Genomic DNA, 17,751 nt, shown 5'->3' on the forward strand with positions numbered 1-17,751 from the left:
TACTTATTTCCAATATTAATCTTTTATGAATATTTAAAATTACCCAATAATGAAAGAAAAAATGCATCAAACAAAATTTATTAGCATTGCAAATTTGAAAAACATATAAGTCAAATATAATAATATAAATAACAAAAATTCAAACCTGATATTTAACATAAAAAATTAGATATTGAATATTAAAATTAAGTTTCAAGTGATCAACATAGATCCAAAAACTTATATCTCAATCTCTTTCTTCTTCAAATCCAAATTTATTCAATAATAAATGTGTATAAATTAATCCTTATAGTAATCACAAAAAATGAACCCTTTAAATTGAATTTGAATTCCATACCAATAATTGCAATGAACCACTATTATCTAATTTACTAATAGAAAAACTATTTTAAAATTTTTTAAATATATAACTCACCCTTCTCTTTTAACTTTTTAATACTAAAAAAATTCTATCACATTATTTAATATAAAAATAATTATTTTTCAACTTAGATCTATTTTACATGGCATGCTTGCTGATTGATGAAAAGAGATTCAAACACTATTCCTAAGGGCCGTGCCCTCTTCTCAGCGTCTATGCTAATAACCGCAACGACAACAGGTTGGAAGATAATAAGAACCTGCAAACTTTGACCATTGTTAACATAAATTTAATCCATAAACTAAAAACTCCGTACCGTATTAAATTTGCCGTATTAAAACGCGAACCGAATCGTACTGACGAATTTGCGAATTTTTTTGGGCCGATACGGCCGAACTTGGTAACTATGGGATATACATATCATCACTGTTTTATTTTAGGTAGTCCATTGCATATAATGCAGTCTGGACAGATAGGTAGAACCGTAGATGCACATATATATATATATATTAACAGTATAAGTTGGCGTTGGAGAGGAGATACTGCTCGATCATCTTGAACATGGCATTACTCTGTTCCTTCATCTCTTGTGCTTTGCCTTCGTCAAGTTGAGCACCAGGGAGGGTGTCGTAGTTGGAGATCCAACTCACCACACAGCCACCTTCTTTCGTGGGAACGAATTTGATCTCAAAGTTCAAGGCGCTCAGTGTTTTACCCAGCAGCCCTCCTTCGATAGTTGTATACTTGAACACCATCTTCTCCTCATCCATTTCATCGACTCGCTCCTTGGCGTAGCTGAAATCCTTGTTAGCTGAGACATGAAAAAGAAAACATTATAAGTAAACATCATCATTTGCATCTGATACTCATCTGATTCAGTTGAGGAAAATACTAGAAGCAGAAGTATAATATTGATAATGTTGATTCTCAAGCCTTGATAACAGGGGTGAAGTTGAGCTGCTTGATGGTGCCAACACCTCCATCTCCTTGAAGGAAGGTAACAGGAGAAAAATTCGGAAAAAATCTTTGGAAAGAGGTTGTGGCCGTCTTTCACCATGGCGTTCCATAATCTGCTTGCTTCCACCTCACTCAAATCTTCAGTTGTTGCAGTCCCAGCCACCATCTTGATTACCTGACCAAGTTATCAACCAGAAGAAATGTATGCGGCTTGATCCAGTATGCTACCATGCGCTAGAAAAGGGGGCGACTCGCATATAAAGGCTAACACGTAAATCGGCGCATTTAAAGAAGTCGTTGTTAGTTGCTAAAAGTCATGTCCACGCAATTGATGTGATGTTAAGCGAGTTCCATCGAAAATTCAAAGAAAATAATAGAAAACGGGTGTTGTTGGAACTGCCGAGTGCCAAACCCAACTGTGATTTCCTGGTACATGTGGGGTAGATTGGGATAATCGTTATTTATCTTCTAAAATGTAATTGGAGCCTTGAATTAATAAAAACTGTATTTTCGAATTGAGGCTTCTGTGATTCATATCAAGTTTACCATAGATTTTTTGGCGTAAATCACATGGCATTTCATTTGTCGACGCGTTCGTACCAACCAGTGTGGTTCATCGTCAAATCAAGTTGAATGAACAGATCTCGCTTTGCTTATTAAATAGATAAAGCAGAACATCCAACGAGTAAATCTCATGACCAGGTAACGGCTAAATTGACAACGGTTAGATTTCAATCTAACCGTTGTCAATTTAGCCGTTACCTGGTCATGAGATTTACCCGTTGGATGTTCTGCTTTATCTATTTAATAAGCAAAGCGAGATCTGTTCATTCAACTTGCCGTTGTCAATTTAGCCGTTACCTGGCCATGAGATTTACCCGTTGGATGTTCTGCTTTATCTATTTAATAAGCAAAGTGAGATCTGTTGACGATGAACCACACTGGTTGGTACGAAATGCATCGACAAATGAAATGCCATGTGATTTACGCCCAAAAATCTATCGTAAACTGTATTTTCCTAAAATAATAAAATTGCACAATTTTTATGTTCATCTCTACCACTTAAAGAAAACATTTTACCTAATCCAATGCAATATAAATGCAATGAAGGAAATGCATTCAATTCGAGGAGAATCGTTATTTTGTTTTCATTTGAGGTTAGGCTACTTCCATTGAAAATTCAAAGGGAAATCATAAATAAATACATGTTTGATCTTTGCATGAAAACTTTTGGGGACCAAAAGATCTTCATTCGGGAGGATTGATCTAGGAAGATCCAAAAGGCTCAAAATTCGAAGTCCTCAAATCTCAATAAAAATGGCACCAAGTCATAGAGATTGGTGAGAGATTCCCAATGGCATTAGAAACACCTCAAAAGTCTTCCCTATGAGGAACATACGGACACTTGAATTTTTGAAAAAACAATGAAAATTGGGAAGTGATAGTGCAACATGACACCATCTAGGAAGCACCACGTGACACCACCTAGGAAGCATCATGTGCCACCCTCTGATGCGTCCATGTGGCACATTGTGGCATGTGATGTGGATCAACCTGAAGTCACCACATGGGCATGAAATGGTGCCACATGGCATCCCACAGTTAGCCACTTTGGTCTAACCTTATATATATGTAAACAAACAAAAAACCTTTGTTGTAACAACTAAGAGTGCTAGTTAAATATGACACTTATTTATATTTAAAGTATGTTTTTGTTACATCAACTAAAATATGGGGACCTATGGGTTTGACCTCAAGACCCCCCAACAACCAAACTTTTATTATAGTAATGGCAACCCATACTCCCAACCATGGGATCCGCAATGTTCTTCGACTAAGTTATTTAAATCTTGTAGTTCATTCGAGAGGAAATGTATGTGCCACAAGAGAGTGGAGGCATGACCCATGGAGGTAATTGACTAGGTGGCAACGTAGGAGGCTCGAGCGTAGGGACCCAGTGGCTGTGGTCTAGTATGGGCATGAATCCTAAGATAAGGGATATTCCCTAGCATATTCCACATGTATATTCCATAGTATATTCTACTACTGTGATATAGTTTTCGATGCTAATATTCTTAGAGAGGCCCAAAGGTGGTGGTGACATAACCCTAAGATGTTTATAATCATTCTTGACAATATTTCGAGATGATTCCACTAATGTAGAAAAAATATGGATCTGAGTAGTGGATTTGAGGGCTCATGGAAGAGGCCCACATGTGTCATCGATATTTGCCATGAATTTCAAGACACTGATGCACTTTTTAGAATCTAGTTACATTTACAATCAAAAGTTGTATAATGATGAGACAAAACTACTGCTGGTGTGTTTATTGTGTTTTGAGCATCAAATGGAGCATTTTGGCATGGAAACCAATATATGCATGAGTCTGAGTAGTATATTTAAAGAGGATCTTTGCCACTTTATGTGAGAGTCCAACCCCTTTTATTTGGGAAAAAGGGAGAACAATTTATGCTACTTGTTTATGAGAATTCATTCCTTTTTTATTGTTGAAGGAGAATATCTCTTTTTAGGAGAGAAATTTCCACTTGAGTGAGAGTTTAGTCCTTGTATTGACAAAGAAAGGCTAATTGAAGAGTAACTAATTAAGCGGTTACGCAGTTTAGCGAAGCCTAAAGATGTAGCTCACACGTTGTGGGTGAACTCCACTATCAAGTACTAGTGCATTTGTCCATATTGTCTTTTATTCATGTGTTTGATTCTTCATGTTTGCTACACTTATGGTTATTTCATGCTCCTTGTGGAACTCATTTTAATGTCACCAAAGTAAAGATCCCGGATCACCACTTGGCACCTTTCTTTCTCCTACCACCAGTTGACATTGCACTAGATTCGAAAGGAAAGAACATGAGGAAGTTAATGGGTTTGACTAGGCTCTAGTATTTGCTTGAAATTAACATTATGATGAAAAATATGGGATATAAATAATATGAGGCTCATACTTGACATTTAAACATTGTATTACATCTCCCCATAATGCTACTACATGTGGCTCGCAAGAAAAATAACAATGTAGATGCCCTCACAAACAACAAAATCGATGTAAAAAAGATGCCTATTGAATAAATCTTGTGGGGTTGCAGAACTTGGGAGGTTTCCACACATTACATTATTGAAAAATGGTGTGAAAGTTGTGCAAAAGTTTTTTTCTCAACTACACTTTAATGTGGATACCATCATGAGAATTCTCATACTCCTAAGCTATTATTAAGCAACATTAGTATAACATATTTGTATCTGAAATTAAATTCAACAATTGACGATGTAATATTTTAAAATCCGAGATCACCAGAGGTGCCAGTTAATCACAATTTTCTTCTAGCTGTTGTTAGTATTGTTGATCGTAGAGAAATTGGGAGTTGAAGCAATGCACATGGTTTTCTCTTGTACATTGAAAACAAGAAACAAGTGTACCTTAAGTGCCAAGACCTATGGAAATAGAGGTAGAGACTTTGATTCAAGTTCATGATCCATGCCTAGTTGCACACTCAATTTAAGATACTGAAGCACTAGTAGTAGCTTCTATAGTTTCTTGTTGACAGAAAAGAGTATTTGACCCAGTAATTGCATCTATAGCATTTACATTGTTTACTACTCAACAAGTAAATAGTTTGACTATCTGACAAGCCAACATCCTTTTCTGTTTGTTTTTCACAGAGTGATGAGGGCTGTTGATAATCCAATGAAAGGAAGGGTGTTTTTATACCAATGGTGTCATTTTTTTATATCTTTGAGACCCAGTTTTTGGGTCAATATATTTGATCTTATTACAAGTGGATACCTTTTCCTCATTATCTCCTCATTTGTTGAACATGAATTGTTAACTAAAAGGATATGATTACTGAGTTATTATAGTTTTTAAATACTGTAATACTCTCCATTATTGATTCTAGTACCATCAAAATTACCAAAACCACTCTTGCTGATATCCACATTTGTCTCCAAGATGCACACGAAAAAATCAAGTTTCTATAAATCGAATTTCAACTATAACAAGATGAGCTACAACAACACAATAATCATTCCAAAATGGTTTTTGAGTTAGAATTTGGCTCCCATCAATGATCATAGATTAATAAAATCTGTAACATTCAGGTTGATACCCATCAAGTTCCCATTTCAGGAGTAGTTTTGCACAAAGATGTAGAAGTTGACATTGCACTTCCCAAACCCATTATCTAACCTTAGGAAGATCTCATCAACATTAAGAATAGAATTAGTCTTGGATATGACAAGGATGTCTCCTTTCACACTCCAGACTAGTACTCCAAACCGTTCAAGTTTCACAGTGTTGGGTTCCTTCAATATGGTTCATCTTCACTTGTTCCCGCTCCTCCTCCACAATAATAAATTTGCATACGCCAACATCAAAGTTGGCCATCTGAAAGATCAATGTTTTGATCTTCAACTTTGTGAGCATTGTGGTAAGAAGACCCATCATTCAAACAAATTTTCTAGAAATAAGCCTCTTGCAAGAATGAAGATTCACCTTAAATGGATTTCTTCTTGGTAATGGGCTTCAACATCTAGGAAGATATTTTGGTCATATCACATAATTTTTTCTTGAGTATTGACACATCTAGCAATTGAGATTTATTCATCTTCTCACCTTGTATCTGACATGGGGGAATTGATGGTAAATTATCAAATTCAAAGCCAAATCAAGCGAGCCTGAGTCATGACCTGAGCTTACTTCCTAAGTCTAGAGCTAGAGTCAACCATACCTAGATTTAGAGTTGTAGCTAAAGGCAAAGTCATGCCCCACGAGCATGTTTTTGGTTCGTGGCCTTCCTTAAACCACCACTAGTCTCCTTTTTCAGAGCATTAGGGATCACTTCCACTAGAATAAGACTTTAACTTCTAGCCAAATTCAAAATTGTTCTAGGAATTGTACCAAGTGTTCCAGATTTGGTGGTCCACCTTAAACCACCACTAATTGAGACCTAGAGTTCTTCCACTTTATACCATTATTTCAGGGAGCACATTCAACCAATTGTTCCTATTCCTTCTTACATTTTTGTATTTAAGCTCTCTTCTTGGACTCATATACACCCTTTTGGATTAAGGGGGAGAATGTTGGACACCTAATATGTTAAGGGTTGGTGTAGAAGAATGTGAATGACCACAAAAATCCAAGAGACCACTTGGAATATGAAAACTAATGGTCATAAGACAATTCATAAATATGTACATATTTGTGAATAAATTGTATTCCATGTCTATCTTAATATGTTTTTTGCATTCATGAGTTTATCAATTTGACATATATATAGTTATAACACTAGTATTACATAGATATCATGCATTATATAGAAAGGGAAGTATAACATCATTATAATGACATAATGTTGGTATCCACATCTCTCTCTCTCTCTCTATAATAAAAAATTACTCCGAATCTCTTGAAATAATAACTATTTTGAATTTAAAAATTTCAAGAAAACTTACCATTCTAGAATAAGATGTGACTAGAGCAAATGTTGTCAATATGGCTAGAGTCTAACATAGTTGTTTAGGTACAAGGTTTCCAAAAAGACCAAAGCTGAAATAAATTGTAAATAGATGAGGTTGTGAGGTTGCAAATGAGGTTGAAAGTACTAGAGCCATAGCCTAGAAACTTGGTTGTAAAGAAGGGAAAATAACACCCATGAAACACTGTGGAAATTCTTAATAGATTCAAACTTGATTGTAGAAGATGGAAAACAATGCCCATGGAATAGTTTGAAAATCCTTAATAGAGCCCCAAGTTAGACACTGATAAGAATAATCCTTTATGATTCTAGGTCCAGAGTCAAACTTGGCCTGCAGAGGGAAATTAATTTGAATAAAATAAAATAGTACCATAATCCTTGACAAATTCGAACTCAATCATAAATAAGGGAAAATAATTCCCATGAAAGAACACTGCAATACTTGGCCCTTCAAACTTAATCATAAGGACATCCTTAACAAAACTAGAGCTAGATCTAAAAAGGGTCATGTAGGAGGGAAGACCAAAATTTTCCATTGATGCGGGAGCATGTGACTCAGAGGGGAAAAGTCTTCCAACTTATTCCAAAAATCCAAAAAAATCTACAGGCAAGGGAGTGGGGTCCTTTAGCCTACAATTTCCATGTTTTTTTTAGTTAAAGATAGAATAAAATCTAGAAATAAAACATGTTAATGGATAAGCTGTAGTAAAGCTTTTACGCTTTAAATAATTCATGTAAAGCATGCTTTTGTAATGGATAAGGATCGAGAGGGCCTATCCTTTAATTATAAATAAAGAGGCAGCGATACTCTCAGCAGAGAAGAGAGGAGCGGGTGCCAAAGCATTATTACTTAAACTTTTCTCTCGGCGTTCTTAATCCAATGGTTTCTGATAATATGTATGCATAATTTATTACTTTGTGTATTGACAGTGTGGAATTGTCTTACTGTTTCCCGCATGATACATCTGCTGTGTAAACTGGCATTTGGGTCGTTTTCCTTTTCATTTATGCGTCCGCAGGCCTTTAATTACATTTTATAAGTTTCGCATATATTTCAATTTACTTTAAAGATTCATACATTAGCGGGCACTGTAGCGGACGTCAAATACTATTTATATTGGTTCATACCCCATCGGGTCCGAACCTATTATCACGTCAGAAGGGAGAGTGGGCCTTAACATTGCGAAAGCTCCGAAATCCCGGAGCCGAAGTGACATATAAAGTGCAGCTCATAAGAGTTTCGGGTCCGAAAGGAGCCCGTAGCATGACCAAGTGGGCGAGCTCCGAAATCCAGAGCCGAAATATTATTTATAACAGTTGAAGGGGCGTCGGGTCCGAAACCTCAGAACTGTACGTTCCGAGAACCGAACCCGAAATATTATAAAGCGCATCTTAAAGGGTTCGTCGGGTCCGCGACATATCGAAAGCTTTGGTGTATAGACTCCGCCGATAGCGATCGCCGATGCAATATCGCATCGGGGGAAAAGGAAAGGGACTATAATAACGCCGATATTGTTGGGTGTATAATCCCTCCTTAAGGCCTCCTATAGTATTTTGGCGTAATTCTTTTAGAATTACAGCCCAAAGGGAATAAAGCCACTGTTTCTATAATTAAGCAAGATTTGTGGGTCTAGGGGAATAAATGAAGCTATCAGTTAATGACTGATACGCCTCAAGGAGCAGAAAAGGAAGTTGAAGCCGATATAGAAGAACTTGCAGCCAGATTGGGAAGATTGTCCCTAACGCCTGCACCCACGCCATCATTAGTGGTATCAGAGCCATCAACTGACATTGAATTGAATCTCAGGAGCAGGAGAAGGATGGCTTTTAGAGTTGGAAGAGGACGAGGACGTGGTGGAAGAGGACGGCATGTTACAAATGCAAAATTAATGGAAACAGTAGAAGAGCTGTGAACTAGATTGGATGTGTTAACTTCAGATAGAAACATAGACGATGGAGATGCCAGTGAACCCGAGGATGAAGCTACAGAGGAGGAAGTTGTACAGGTTACTCCTGAGATGAGGTTCTTTCAGTCAGTATTGAAATCCACAGCTAGGCCAAAGACCGAGGTACCAGTATACCAAGGAGGACTGAATCCAGAGGAATTGATAGACTGGATTAATAGCATGGAGAAATTCTTCGATTATGAAGAAACAAAAGATGAGAAGAAAGTGAAGTTTGTTGTCACCAAGTTAAAAGGCCATGCAGCGCTCTGGTGGGATGGTGTGCAGGCAGAAAGGAAGAAACTTGGCAAGCAACCAATCAAGAATTGGAGCAGAATGGTAACAAAGTTAAGAGGTAAGTTTTTGCCAAGTAATTATCAGCAAACATTGTTTAGACAAATGAAAAATCTTAGACAGAGAGCTTTAACAATAAAAGAATATACAGAAGAGTTCTATAAAGTGAGCATAAGAGCTGGAGAAGCCCAAGATACAACTAAGAAGGTGGCCAGATATATGAATGGTCTCAGGATGGACATTCAGGATGAGATAAGTCTGTTGTCTCCTAAAACAGTAGAAGAAGCTTATCAGATAGCACTGAAAGCTGAAGAAAAACTCATGAGGAAGTAGTCTACCAGAGGGAGAGGGACTTTTAGAGGAAAAGGAAGTCAAGGTGGTAGAGGAAGATCTACAGCACCTAAAGATGGAGCTAGCAGTAGCTCAACCTAGCATGCATCCACAGGAGGCGGTGCAAGAGGCAGAGGGAGTTTTTCTAGAGGAAGAGGAGGCAGAGGAAGAGGCAGAGAAATAAGATGTTACAGATGTAACAAGCTGGGACATAGATCTTATGAGTGTCCAGAGAATGCAGAAACAAAGCAGAGGAATGCAATTGTTGCTCTAGCTGAGGGAGAGATACCAGTGGCAGCAGTAGCAGAAGAAGAAAATACACCAGAAAGGGGAGAATCTCTGGTAGTTAACAAAGTTCTACTTCAGCCAACAAAATAGGTGGCTGAACCACCACAAAGGAAGACTTTATTCAGGACAGTGTGCAAAGTGGAAGGGACATGTTCCCAGATGATCATTGATAGTGGCAGCACTGATAATTTGGTCTCTACAGAAGTAGTGGAGAAATTGAAGCTGAAGACAATGAAGCATCCAACACCTTATAAAGTGTCATGGTTGCGAAAGGGACATCAACTGTTGGTAAGTGAACAGTGTGAAGTGGAATTTCAAGTGGGCAAGTATAAAGATAAAAAAATTTGTGATGTGATGCCAATGGACATGTGTCACATATTGCTTGGAAGGCCTTGGCAATATGACAGAGGAGCCATACATGATGGGAAAAGAAACACCTACAAGTTTGGAAAGGATGGTGTCAATCATACGTTGTTGCCTCTGCAAGAAGAAGATGTACTGGGACAAAAGATTGATCCAAAAACTCTGTTACTTGGAGGAAAGGAATACCTAAAGAAAATTGAAGAAAACGAGGTAAATTTTGCTGTAATTTGCAAGCCCAAGGTAATAATGACTTCCACTAAAGTTTCTTATTTACCCATTGAAATTCAAGAAATGTTGGAGAATTATTGTGACATTATTGTTGATGATTTTCCTAATGAATTATCGCCACTTCGAAGAATCAGTCATCATATAGATTTAATTCTTGGAGCAAGCCTCCCTAACAAAGCAGCATATAGAATGACTCCGGCAGAAAAAGAATAAGTTAAGAAACAGGTGCAAGAATTGCTTGACAAGGAGTTGATTAGAGAAAGCCTGAGTCCTTGCGTAGTGCCAACAGTGCTGAGCCCAAAGAAAGATGGAGGCTGGAGAATGTGTACAGATTCGAGAGCCATCAATAAAATTACAATCAGGTACAGATTTTCGTTACCCAGAATTGAAAATTTAATGGATTGCTTGTCTGGAGCAAAATATTTTTCAAAACTAGATCTTAAAAGTGCATATCATCATATAAGGATAAGAGAGGGGGATGAGTGGAAAACCTCTTTTAAGACCAATGAAGGATTATATGAATGGAGAGTGATGCCTTTTGGGTTGTCAAATGCACCAAGTACATTCATGAGGCTTATGAATGAAGTTCTTAAAGAATTCATCGGTAAATTTGTAATAGTATATCTGGACGATATATTAGTTTATAGCAAGTCCAAGGAGGAGCACTTGAGGCATTTAAATTATGTCTTACAGAAGCTACAACAAGAAAAACTATTGCTGAATTTGAAGAAGTGTTCATTCATGAAAGAGGAGCTGGTGTACTTGGGATTTGTTATTCAGCTGAAGGGTTGAAGGTGGACCCAGAGAAGACCAAAGCAATTATGGAGTGGCCTTCACCCAAAAATGTTTTTGAGGTAAGGAGTTTTCATGGTCTTGCCAGCTTTTACAGAAAATTCATTAAGAATTTTAGTAAGATTAATGCACCTATTATTGAGACCATAAAGAAGGATAAACAACCATTTCAATGGACTGCTGAAGCAGAGAGAAATTTTCAGCTGTTAAAGAAGAAAATAACTGAAAAGCCTGTTTTAGTTCTTCCTGATTTTAACAAAACTTTTCAAGTTAAGTGTGATGCCAGCGTAGAAGCAATTGGAGGAGAATTAAGCCAAGAAGATAGACCGTTAGCTTATTTCATTGAAAAGCTAAATGATGCCAAAAATAAGTATTCTTCCTATGATAAGGAATTTTACGCAGTTGTGCAGGCATTAAAGAAATGGAGGCATTATTTAATGTGTTATAGACATTTTTGGGCACTGCAACCCCAAGCATAAATGTCCATAAACCAAGGGCTCCTAAGTCCCTAAAAGTGTTGTTCCAACCCCTAAATGAACAAGGTCAATTGATTACAGCTTCTCCCAGAAGTTCTCCATGAAAAACCACTCAGAATTGGTCCAAACTGGATCATTTCACCTGCTCCATAGGCAAAGTGCATTGCATCTCACCTAAGTACACACAGTAGGTGCATTGCATTTCAAAAAGCCCTTCTATGGGGTGCGATGGGCGAGAAGAGACAAATGGCAGTGTCAATCCGCGAGGTGGAGAAGCATGGAATCTTCTAGAAACTTCTCCTGTGACACTTGCCTCTCTGAATTCGACCAGGGATGAGTAAGAGATCATCAATCTCCAAGTGGAAGCAAGAACTATCAGAGGGAAGACACTAATCAAATCACAAGCTAACTCATCTCCCTTGCAGACATCTATATATGGATCCCTCATCCCAGAGATCTAGAGGCTAGAATTTTGCATCTTGTAAGGAATTGTTGTTGGTTTCTTGAGGCAACATCATAGTGTTGGGTGATCTAAGCTTTTCATGAGGTGAAGAAGGGCTTACTTGCTGAGAGGATGATACTGGGTCAGAACAACTGGTTGTAACTCTCTTGGGTCTTTCTTGATTATCAATAAAGCTATTCAAGTTTTTCTCCATACTCTTGTGTAATTTGTGTTTCATGCATTTGTATGGTCAATTTACATGTGATCCTAGATTGTTTATGTTGATAGATCCATGTTCTCGTATAGTGCTATGCTGCTTTGATTCTGCAGGTACTCTGTGAAGCTGGCTATACGAGAAAGCAAGTAGCAAAGGACTATCATAAGAGAGAGGAATCGAGAAAGGAACCAAGTGCAAGACATAGGTTGGTCTCCTTTATTCTTCTCTCATCTATCTTTCATAAAGGAAAACGAAATTAGCTTTAATTTGTTTGTTTCTAAGGTAGCTACCAGCCTTAGTGGGATTAGCAGTTCTACATGGACACTTTTCCCTGTAACAAAATGGCGACTCCATTGGGGAGCGAATAGATTGATTGTTTATCTACATTTGTTTACTTTATAAACTTACAGACGGAGCCTGAAGTCAAGCCAGCTAGCCTTCGAACTGCATTTTCTATGCAAATTCAAAGTAGATCAACGCTGCTTCAGTCAATCTCCGGGTTTTGTTTATGAATTAAACAATTGATTTATAAGCTTTCTAATTGCCCTCGTGGTGGCTCTAGTAACCTCCTTAGATCTACCCCTGTGATTGATTTACTGATTACCACTTTCTCGGCCAAAATCCCTGAACTGAACTGAAAACTGTGACCCCAAACCCAAGCAAAGTCTTGTCCCTGGTCCAGCGCACTGTCTGTTCTATGAATCTCAAATTCAGCGCACTTCCCGAGTGTAGAAGGTGCGTTGCATTTCAAATTCACTGTTTTACAGGTGCGCTCATCAGACTAGGCATTGTTCCTAAATTTTGGTTTCTGTGTTCACTCTTTTCAGATCTATTCAAGAGTTTTGCTGCCGGTAGTCAGTACACCTCTGTTTGAAACCCCTTTCCTTGCTGTTATTCCACCTCCATTGTGCAAAGAACTGTAAATGTTTTTATGTATTTGTTGAGTCATTTTCAGTTCTCCTTTACAAAGAAGTAACGTAATTGTACTGTCGTTTCTTGATTTGAAAGTGTCGCAAGTGTCGTTTTCAGTCATAGAAGAGAATATGATTGTTCTTGATAGTCGATTACCCTGTTACTATTGTATTTGATCTGAATTAATAGTTTTCTAGTGTCGAAAGCAAGTTTTCATTTCCAAATAGCAAAGTGTTGTCATTGTCTTCATTTTGATTTTGAAAAGAAACTTGTTAGTAATTGTCGCTTTGAAAAATAATTCAGATTTGCGCATTAGCTTTCTTTTTATCATTAACATATTAAGAAGGCTGAAAACAAATACATGCATGTGTATTTGCATTTAGACTGTTTGATTGGTTTGATTTAGGACAGTGCATATAGTGTGTGCTCTTTGCTCTTTGTTGAAAGAATATTGTCTCTCTTTCCTTAGTAGCTAGGATTTTCATTGCACAAAGAAGATAAAAAGACTGTTTATCATCTTAGATTGCATTTTAGGAATTGTACATCTACATCACGCGGTGAACCTGAAAGGCAAATTTCTTAAGCAAGATAAACTATAAATAAATTTAATAAATCTAACAACGCTTTGCAACCTAATGCACAACATCTAGAAGTCTAGGCTAGAGACATATTCTGGCGTCGTAAATCTTGGTAACTGTTGTTCTCACTGTTGGTTGGGTGATTCCTCCGCTTTGAGACGATAAGTGCCAATACAGACTTGTGCTCCCACGTACTGTCGAGTATATTTTGGGAGACCACAATAGGCTTAATCCTTTATCCATAGGAAGCCGTGTCTGTCACCCTATCGATCGCAATGCACTGAACACAGCATTCGGGAAGATTGACTGCTGTACCATAAAAAGTATTCTGCAGTTTTGTGATTGGTTTGGTAATCCCTCTGCCTAGATTTCTAGAGCAGTCCCTTTCGTTCCTTTTCAGACTCCTTAACGGAAAAGGTCCATCTGAGCACTTGTCACTTCAGGCTCATTAAAAATTGAAGGCGACTATAGTCATCTTTTGTTTTTTCTCGACTCTTTAAAATTAAAAAAACAAGTTGTGTGAAAGCATCTAAAATTTATTTTAAATGGAATAATCATCACCTTTCCTACGTTGGTCTTAGGTTGAGAAAATGGAGTCCACCAACTAAGGAGTTCCCCTTGGAGGAAATCCTAGTCCCTTCTCCTCTTGGGGAGATCTTGGTGCACCCCATATGGCCACATTGTCGCTTCCAGGATTGACAATCGGCTTGCCCGTATGGCTTTTCTCAACCTCCGTCATTCAGAACACCGCAATTCCTGAACAATCGAGTCAACAACTAGACAATTCCAAAGTTACCTCCCAACCCTCTACTTCGTCCAATTCTTCCTCTCCTCCTTCCTCTTCGCTTGATGAGGCTGGTAAAGCCAAAAATCAAGTACCTGAGAAGAAGAAGGAAAAGAAGAAGAAAGAGAAGAAGAAGAAGGAGCCAAAGGCGAAAAGGGGCAACCAAGCGTCGTCTAGCGAAAATCCGCACACTGCACCAACTAGGCCTAAATCGCCATGTGTCATTTGCAAAGGAGACCACTATCATAGAGATTGTCCCTGCATCCCTCGGATCTTAAGGGACTGGTCTCCTCGTTTGCACAACCCAGTGTCGTCAACCTCTGATGATCATGTTGAAAACACACCATCGACTAGTGAAAGTGAAGCCCCTGGACAAAAAGGAAAGTGCAAATTTCCTTGTAAACTATGTGAAGGTGATCATGCCGTCCACCGTTGTCCCTTCTTAGACGAGGCTAAAAGAGTTTTGGACGATCGTCCAGTTTCACCGTTACGACTTCCTCCTGGATATAAGAAACTCTTGCCGAGTCCGTCACTAGTTGAAAATCCGGCTGACCCGCCCAGGTGGTCAGCCGAAGCATCTATCATTGAAGATAAACCATCTGAACCCATACCAGATGAAAGTCAAAAGGTCGAGACGACAGTTTACCCGGTCTTGCTTTCAGAGGTTCCATCTTCAGATGATACGGTCACTGAAGAGGACAAGGATGACACCGTCCAAATTATTTTTGTAAACATAGACTCCGATGAACATGGGGGAAATTTACCCATTCCTTTACCGCAGGAAGGAAGTTCATCAGAGTCATACCCGGTCGTCTATTTGGTCCCACCTCCAAGCAACCTAGTTGTTTCCTTCGACTGGAATCAGCTAGGCAGACCCCGTTTACCGGCTAGTGTACCATTCCGAATCATTGCTCAAGTATATAGAATGGTTATGGCCGGTACAATCATAGATGAAGGGGTTTCTGTGAGTATCCTTTCCTCGACTGCTTGGAAAGCGCTTGGTTCGCCATCGCTTTTGCCTGAGATGAGAAATCTAACAGGCTTTGACAAAGGAACCAGTCAACTGTTAGGGATCCTTCCCAATGTGCCCATAACATTGAGAGGGAAAACCGTTCACATGAATGTAATGGTAGTCCAAGGACCCCTGGATTATAATCTACTCCTTGGACGAGACTATATTTATTGCATGGGAGCCATTGTCTCATCACTCTTTAGAGTAATGTGTTTTCCGCACGAAGGAAGAGTGGTCAAGCTCGTAGACCAGCTTTCATTCCCCGGTTCACGCATAGAAAATAGTCATATACCATCCCTAAATGGTCTCTTCACGCAAGGAATGTCTCATCATTCCCCAGTCTATCCACCTGATGAGCGCGAATGATTCGGGGGACATGACTGAAACCCAGGGGGCATGCACCCTGGCCTGCTTCGGTAGGAAAACTTCAGGTATAGCGTAGGTTTCCGTGAAGGATATATGACTAGTCTGACACTCCCGTCCGCAATTGGAAAAGGGGGTTGGACTGGAACAAGATTCCCTCGTCAAAGTTATGTGAGTGGAGGCATCTGTGCCACTCGCCTTTGTCTATTTCGGTAGACATCGCCGAAGAAGTGTTTTGTTTGCACTGTGAATAGAACAATCTTTGGTAACCTGAAAGAGGTAGGCCTTTTTTGCAAAACTAATGTTTTGTCTGCGAAATTGCAGGGTAACCTTGAAACTCTATGTCTCTATACCTGGGGGCATGCAAAACTTTTGGCATGCAAGCGAAGAGCGACCATTTATTTTTTAAATTTGTAGGTCCTCTAACCCTTTAAACTCATAAGATTGATCATTTCCTAACTTGCATAAAGAAAGGACGTAGGGCAAAGCTTTGAAATAATGCCGTTTTTATATATGAGACATTCTTATTATACGACTGGATTAATCGAGGAGTTTTAACGTGGAATTCATGCTCGTTAAAAAATAAACATAAGCAATGAGCAAATGTTTCCCCCAGTGTTTAAGCTCATTAAAAAATGAACCAAATTTCCAGTAAATAACCATCGTGAATGTAGTACTTCAGCCTTTAAAGCCTTGGTCGTGTTCTCATGATCACCTCCACTCTGTATTGGCCGATCATTCACCTCCATTTGATTGTTTACCCCTTTTGAGGAATAGCTGCAAAGAGTGATCCTGTTAGCCATCCTTGTAACACTGCCGTGATTGGAAAATTTCAAACCTTACCTGGAATCAGCTGCTACCCGAATTTATCACTCGTTCCTCAAAAAAAGAGTCTTCTTTAAGCTCTTTTCAACTGACTCGTAAAATATGAAAAGATTGCCAAGCCATTGGCCTCTCCAGCTCATTAAAGTGACCGGAAGTGCTATTCCTCCTTTAGATTTTAATCTTTTTGGACCTGAGCGATTATTACACAAAAAGATTGAGCGCTTCTTTTGTTCGGCTCGTTAAAAGTATCGAAAATTCATCCCTTCTATATTGTTTTATACTTTTTCGGACCTAAGGGATTAGATGACGAAAAAGGATTTTTGGAGTTTCCTTTACGTCCCTTTTCAGACTCTCTAAAATTGAAAAGGACCGAGTTATCTTTGTCGTTAAACTCGTTAAAACCTAATAGCGACAAGCTTGTCCATAGCAGACAAGAACGAGTTTCACTATCGCTAGGCTCGTTAAAACATAGCGATGGGTTTGCCCAAAGGGAAAATTATAGAACAAGCATACGTTATCCTCCTCAAGCTTGACAAAAATAAAGAGGTATTGGTCAGCAATGATTGGGGAAAAATTGGGAAGAAAACTTGAAGAAACTTTTTTGATAGCAAGTCGCTCTTGAACATGACACTTTCACTCCGCATCCAAGTCGGGTTGGGTTGTTTCATTCACCGGTCACATCACCATGGTCACATCACACCATCCACATTTGGGGTTAATGCTACCAATCCATCATGTCAGTGTCGCCGATATGTTCAAGAGAAGTCACCCATAGAATTCACCTGTGTCTCACCCGCTGCAATACATTTACGATCCATTCTTTCATGACCGCCACCCTGAACCTTATATCACCAAACCGTTTTCACCTCCATTAAAATCATTTGCTTCGTTCCGTGTCATTGATGTGGGATTCATTAAGGCCCTCCTATGACGGATCGCTTCTTGTTGACATCAGCTCATTATCCAAGAAGTCGATCTAGGAACACCCCTTTCAGTACTTTGAAGCTTGCATGCCTCAATGGCAAGTTTCTCACTTCTGGCGACAGGTTTACATCAATGACCTTCGACCGAAAGATTTTGCGTGTTGTTCGACGCC

At 38.8% G+C, this 17,751-nt stretch overlaps 1 pseudogene; it reads right to left on the reverse strand.

Annotated features, from left to right (window-relative positions):
* Positions 1-870: 870 nt before the first annotated feature.
* Positions 871-1,484, reverse strand: LOC149225890 (major pollen allergen Bet v 1-D/H-like; annotated as a pseudogene).
* Positions 1,485-17,751: the final 16,267 nt, after the last annotated feature.

The sequence above is a fragment of the Pinus tabuliformis genome, chromosome J (assembly GCF_031772625.1).
Source record: "Pinus tabuliformis cultivar Carrire ecotype Pingquan chromosome J, CPIR1, whole genome shotgun sequence".
Taxonomy (NCBI): Eukaryota; Viridiplantae; Streptophyta; class Pinopsida; order Pinales; family Pinaceae; genus Pinus; species Pinus tabuliformis.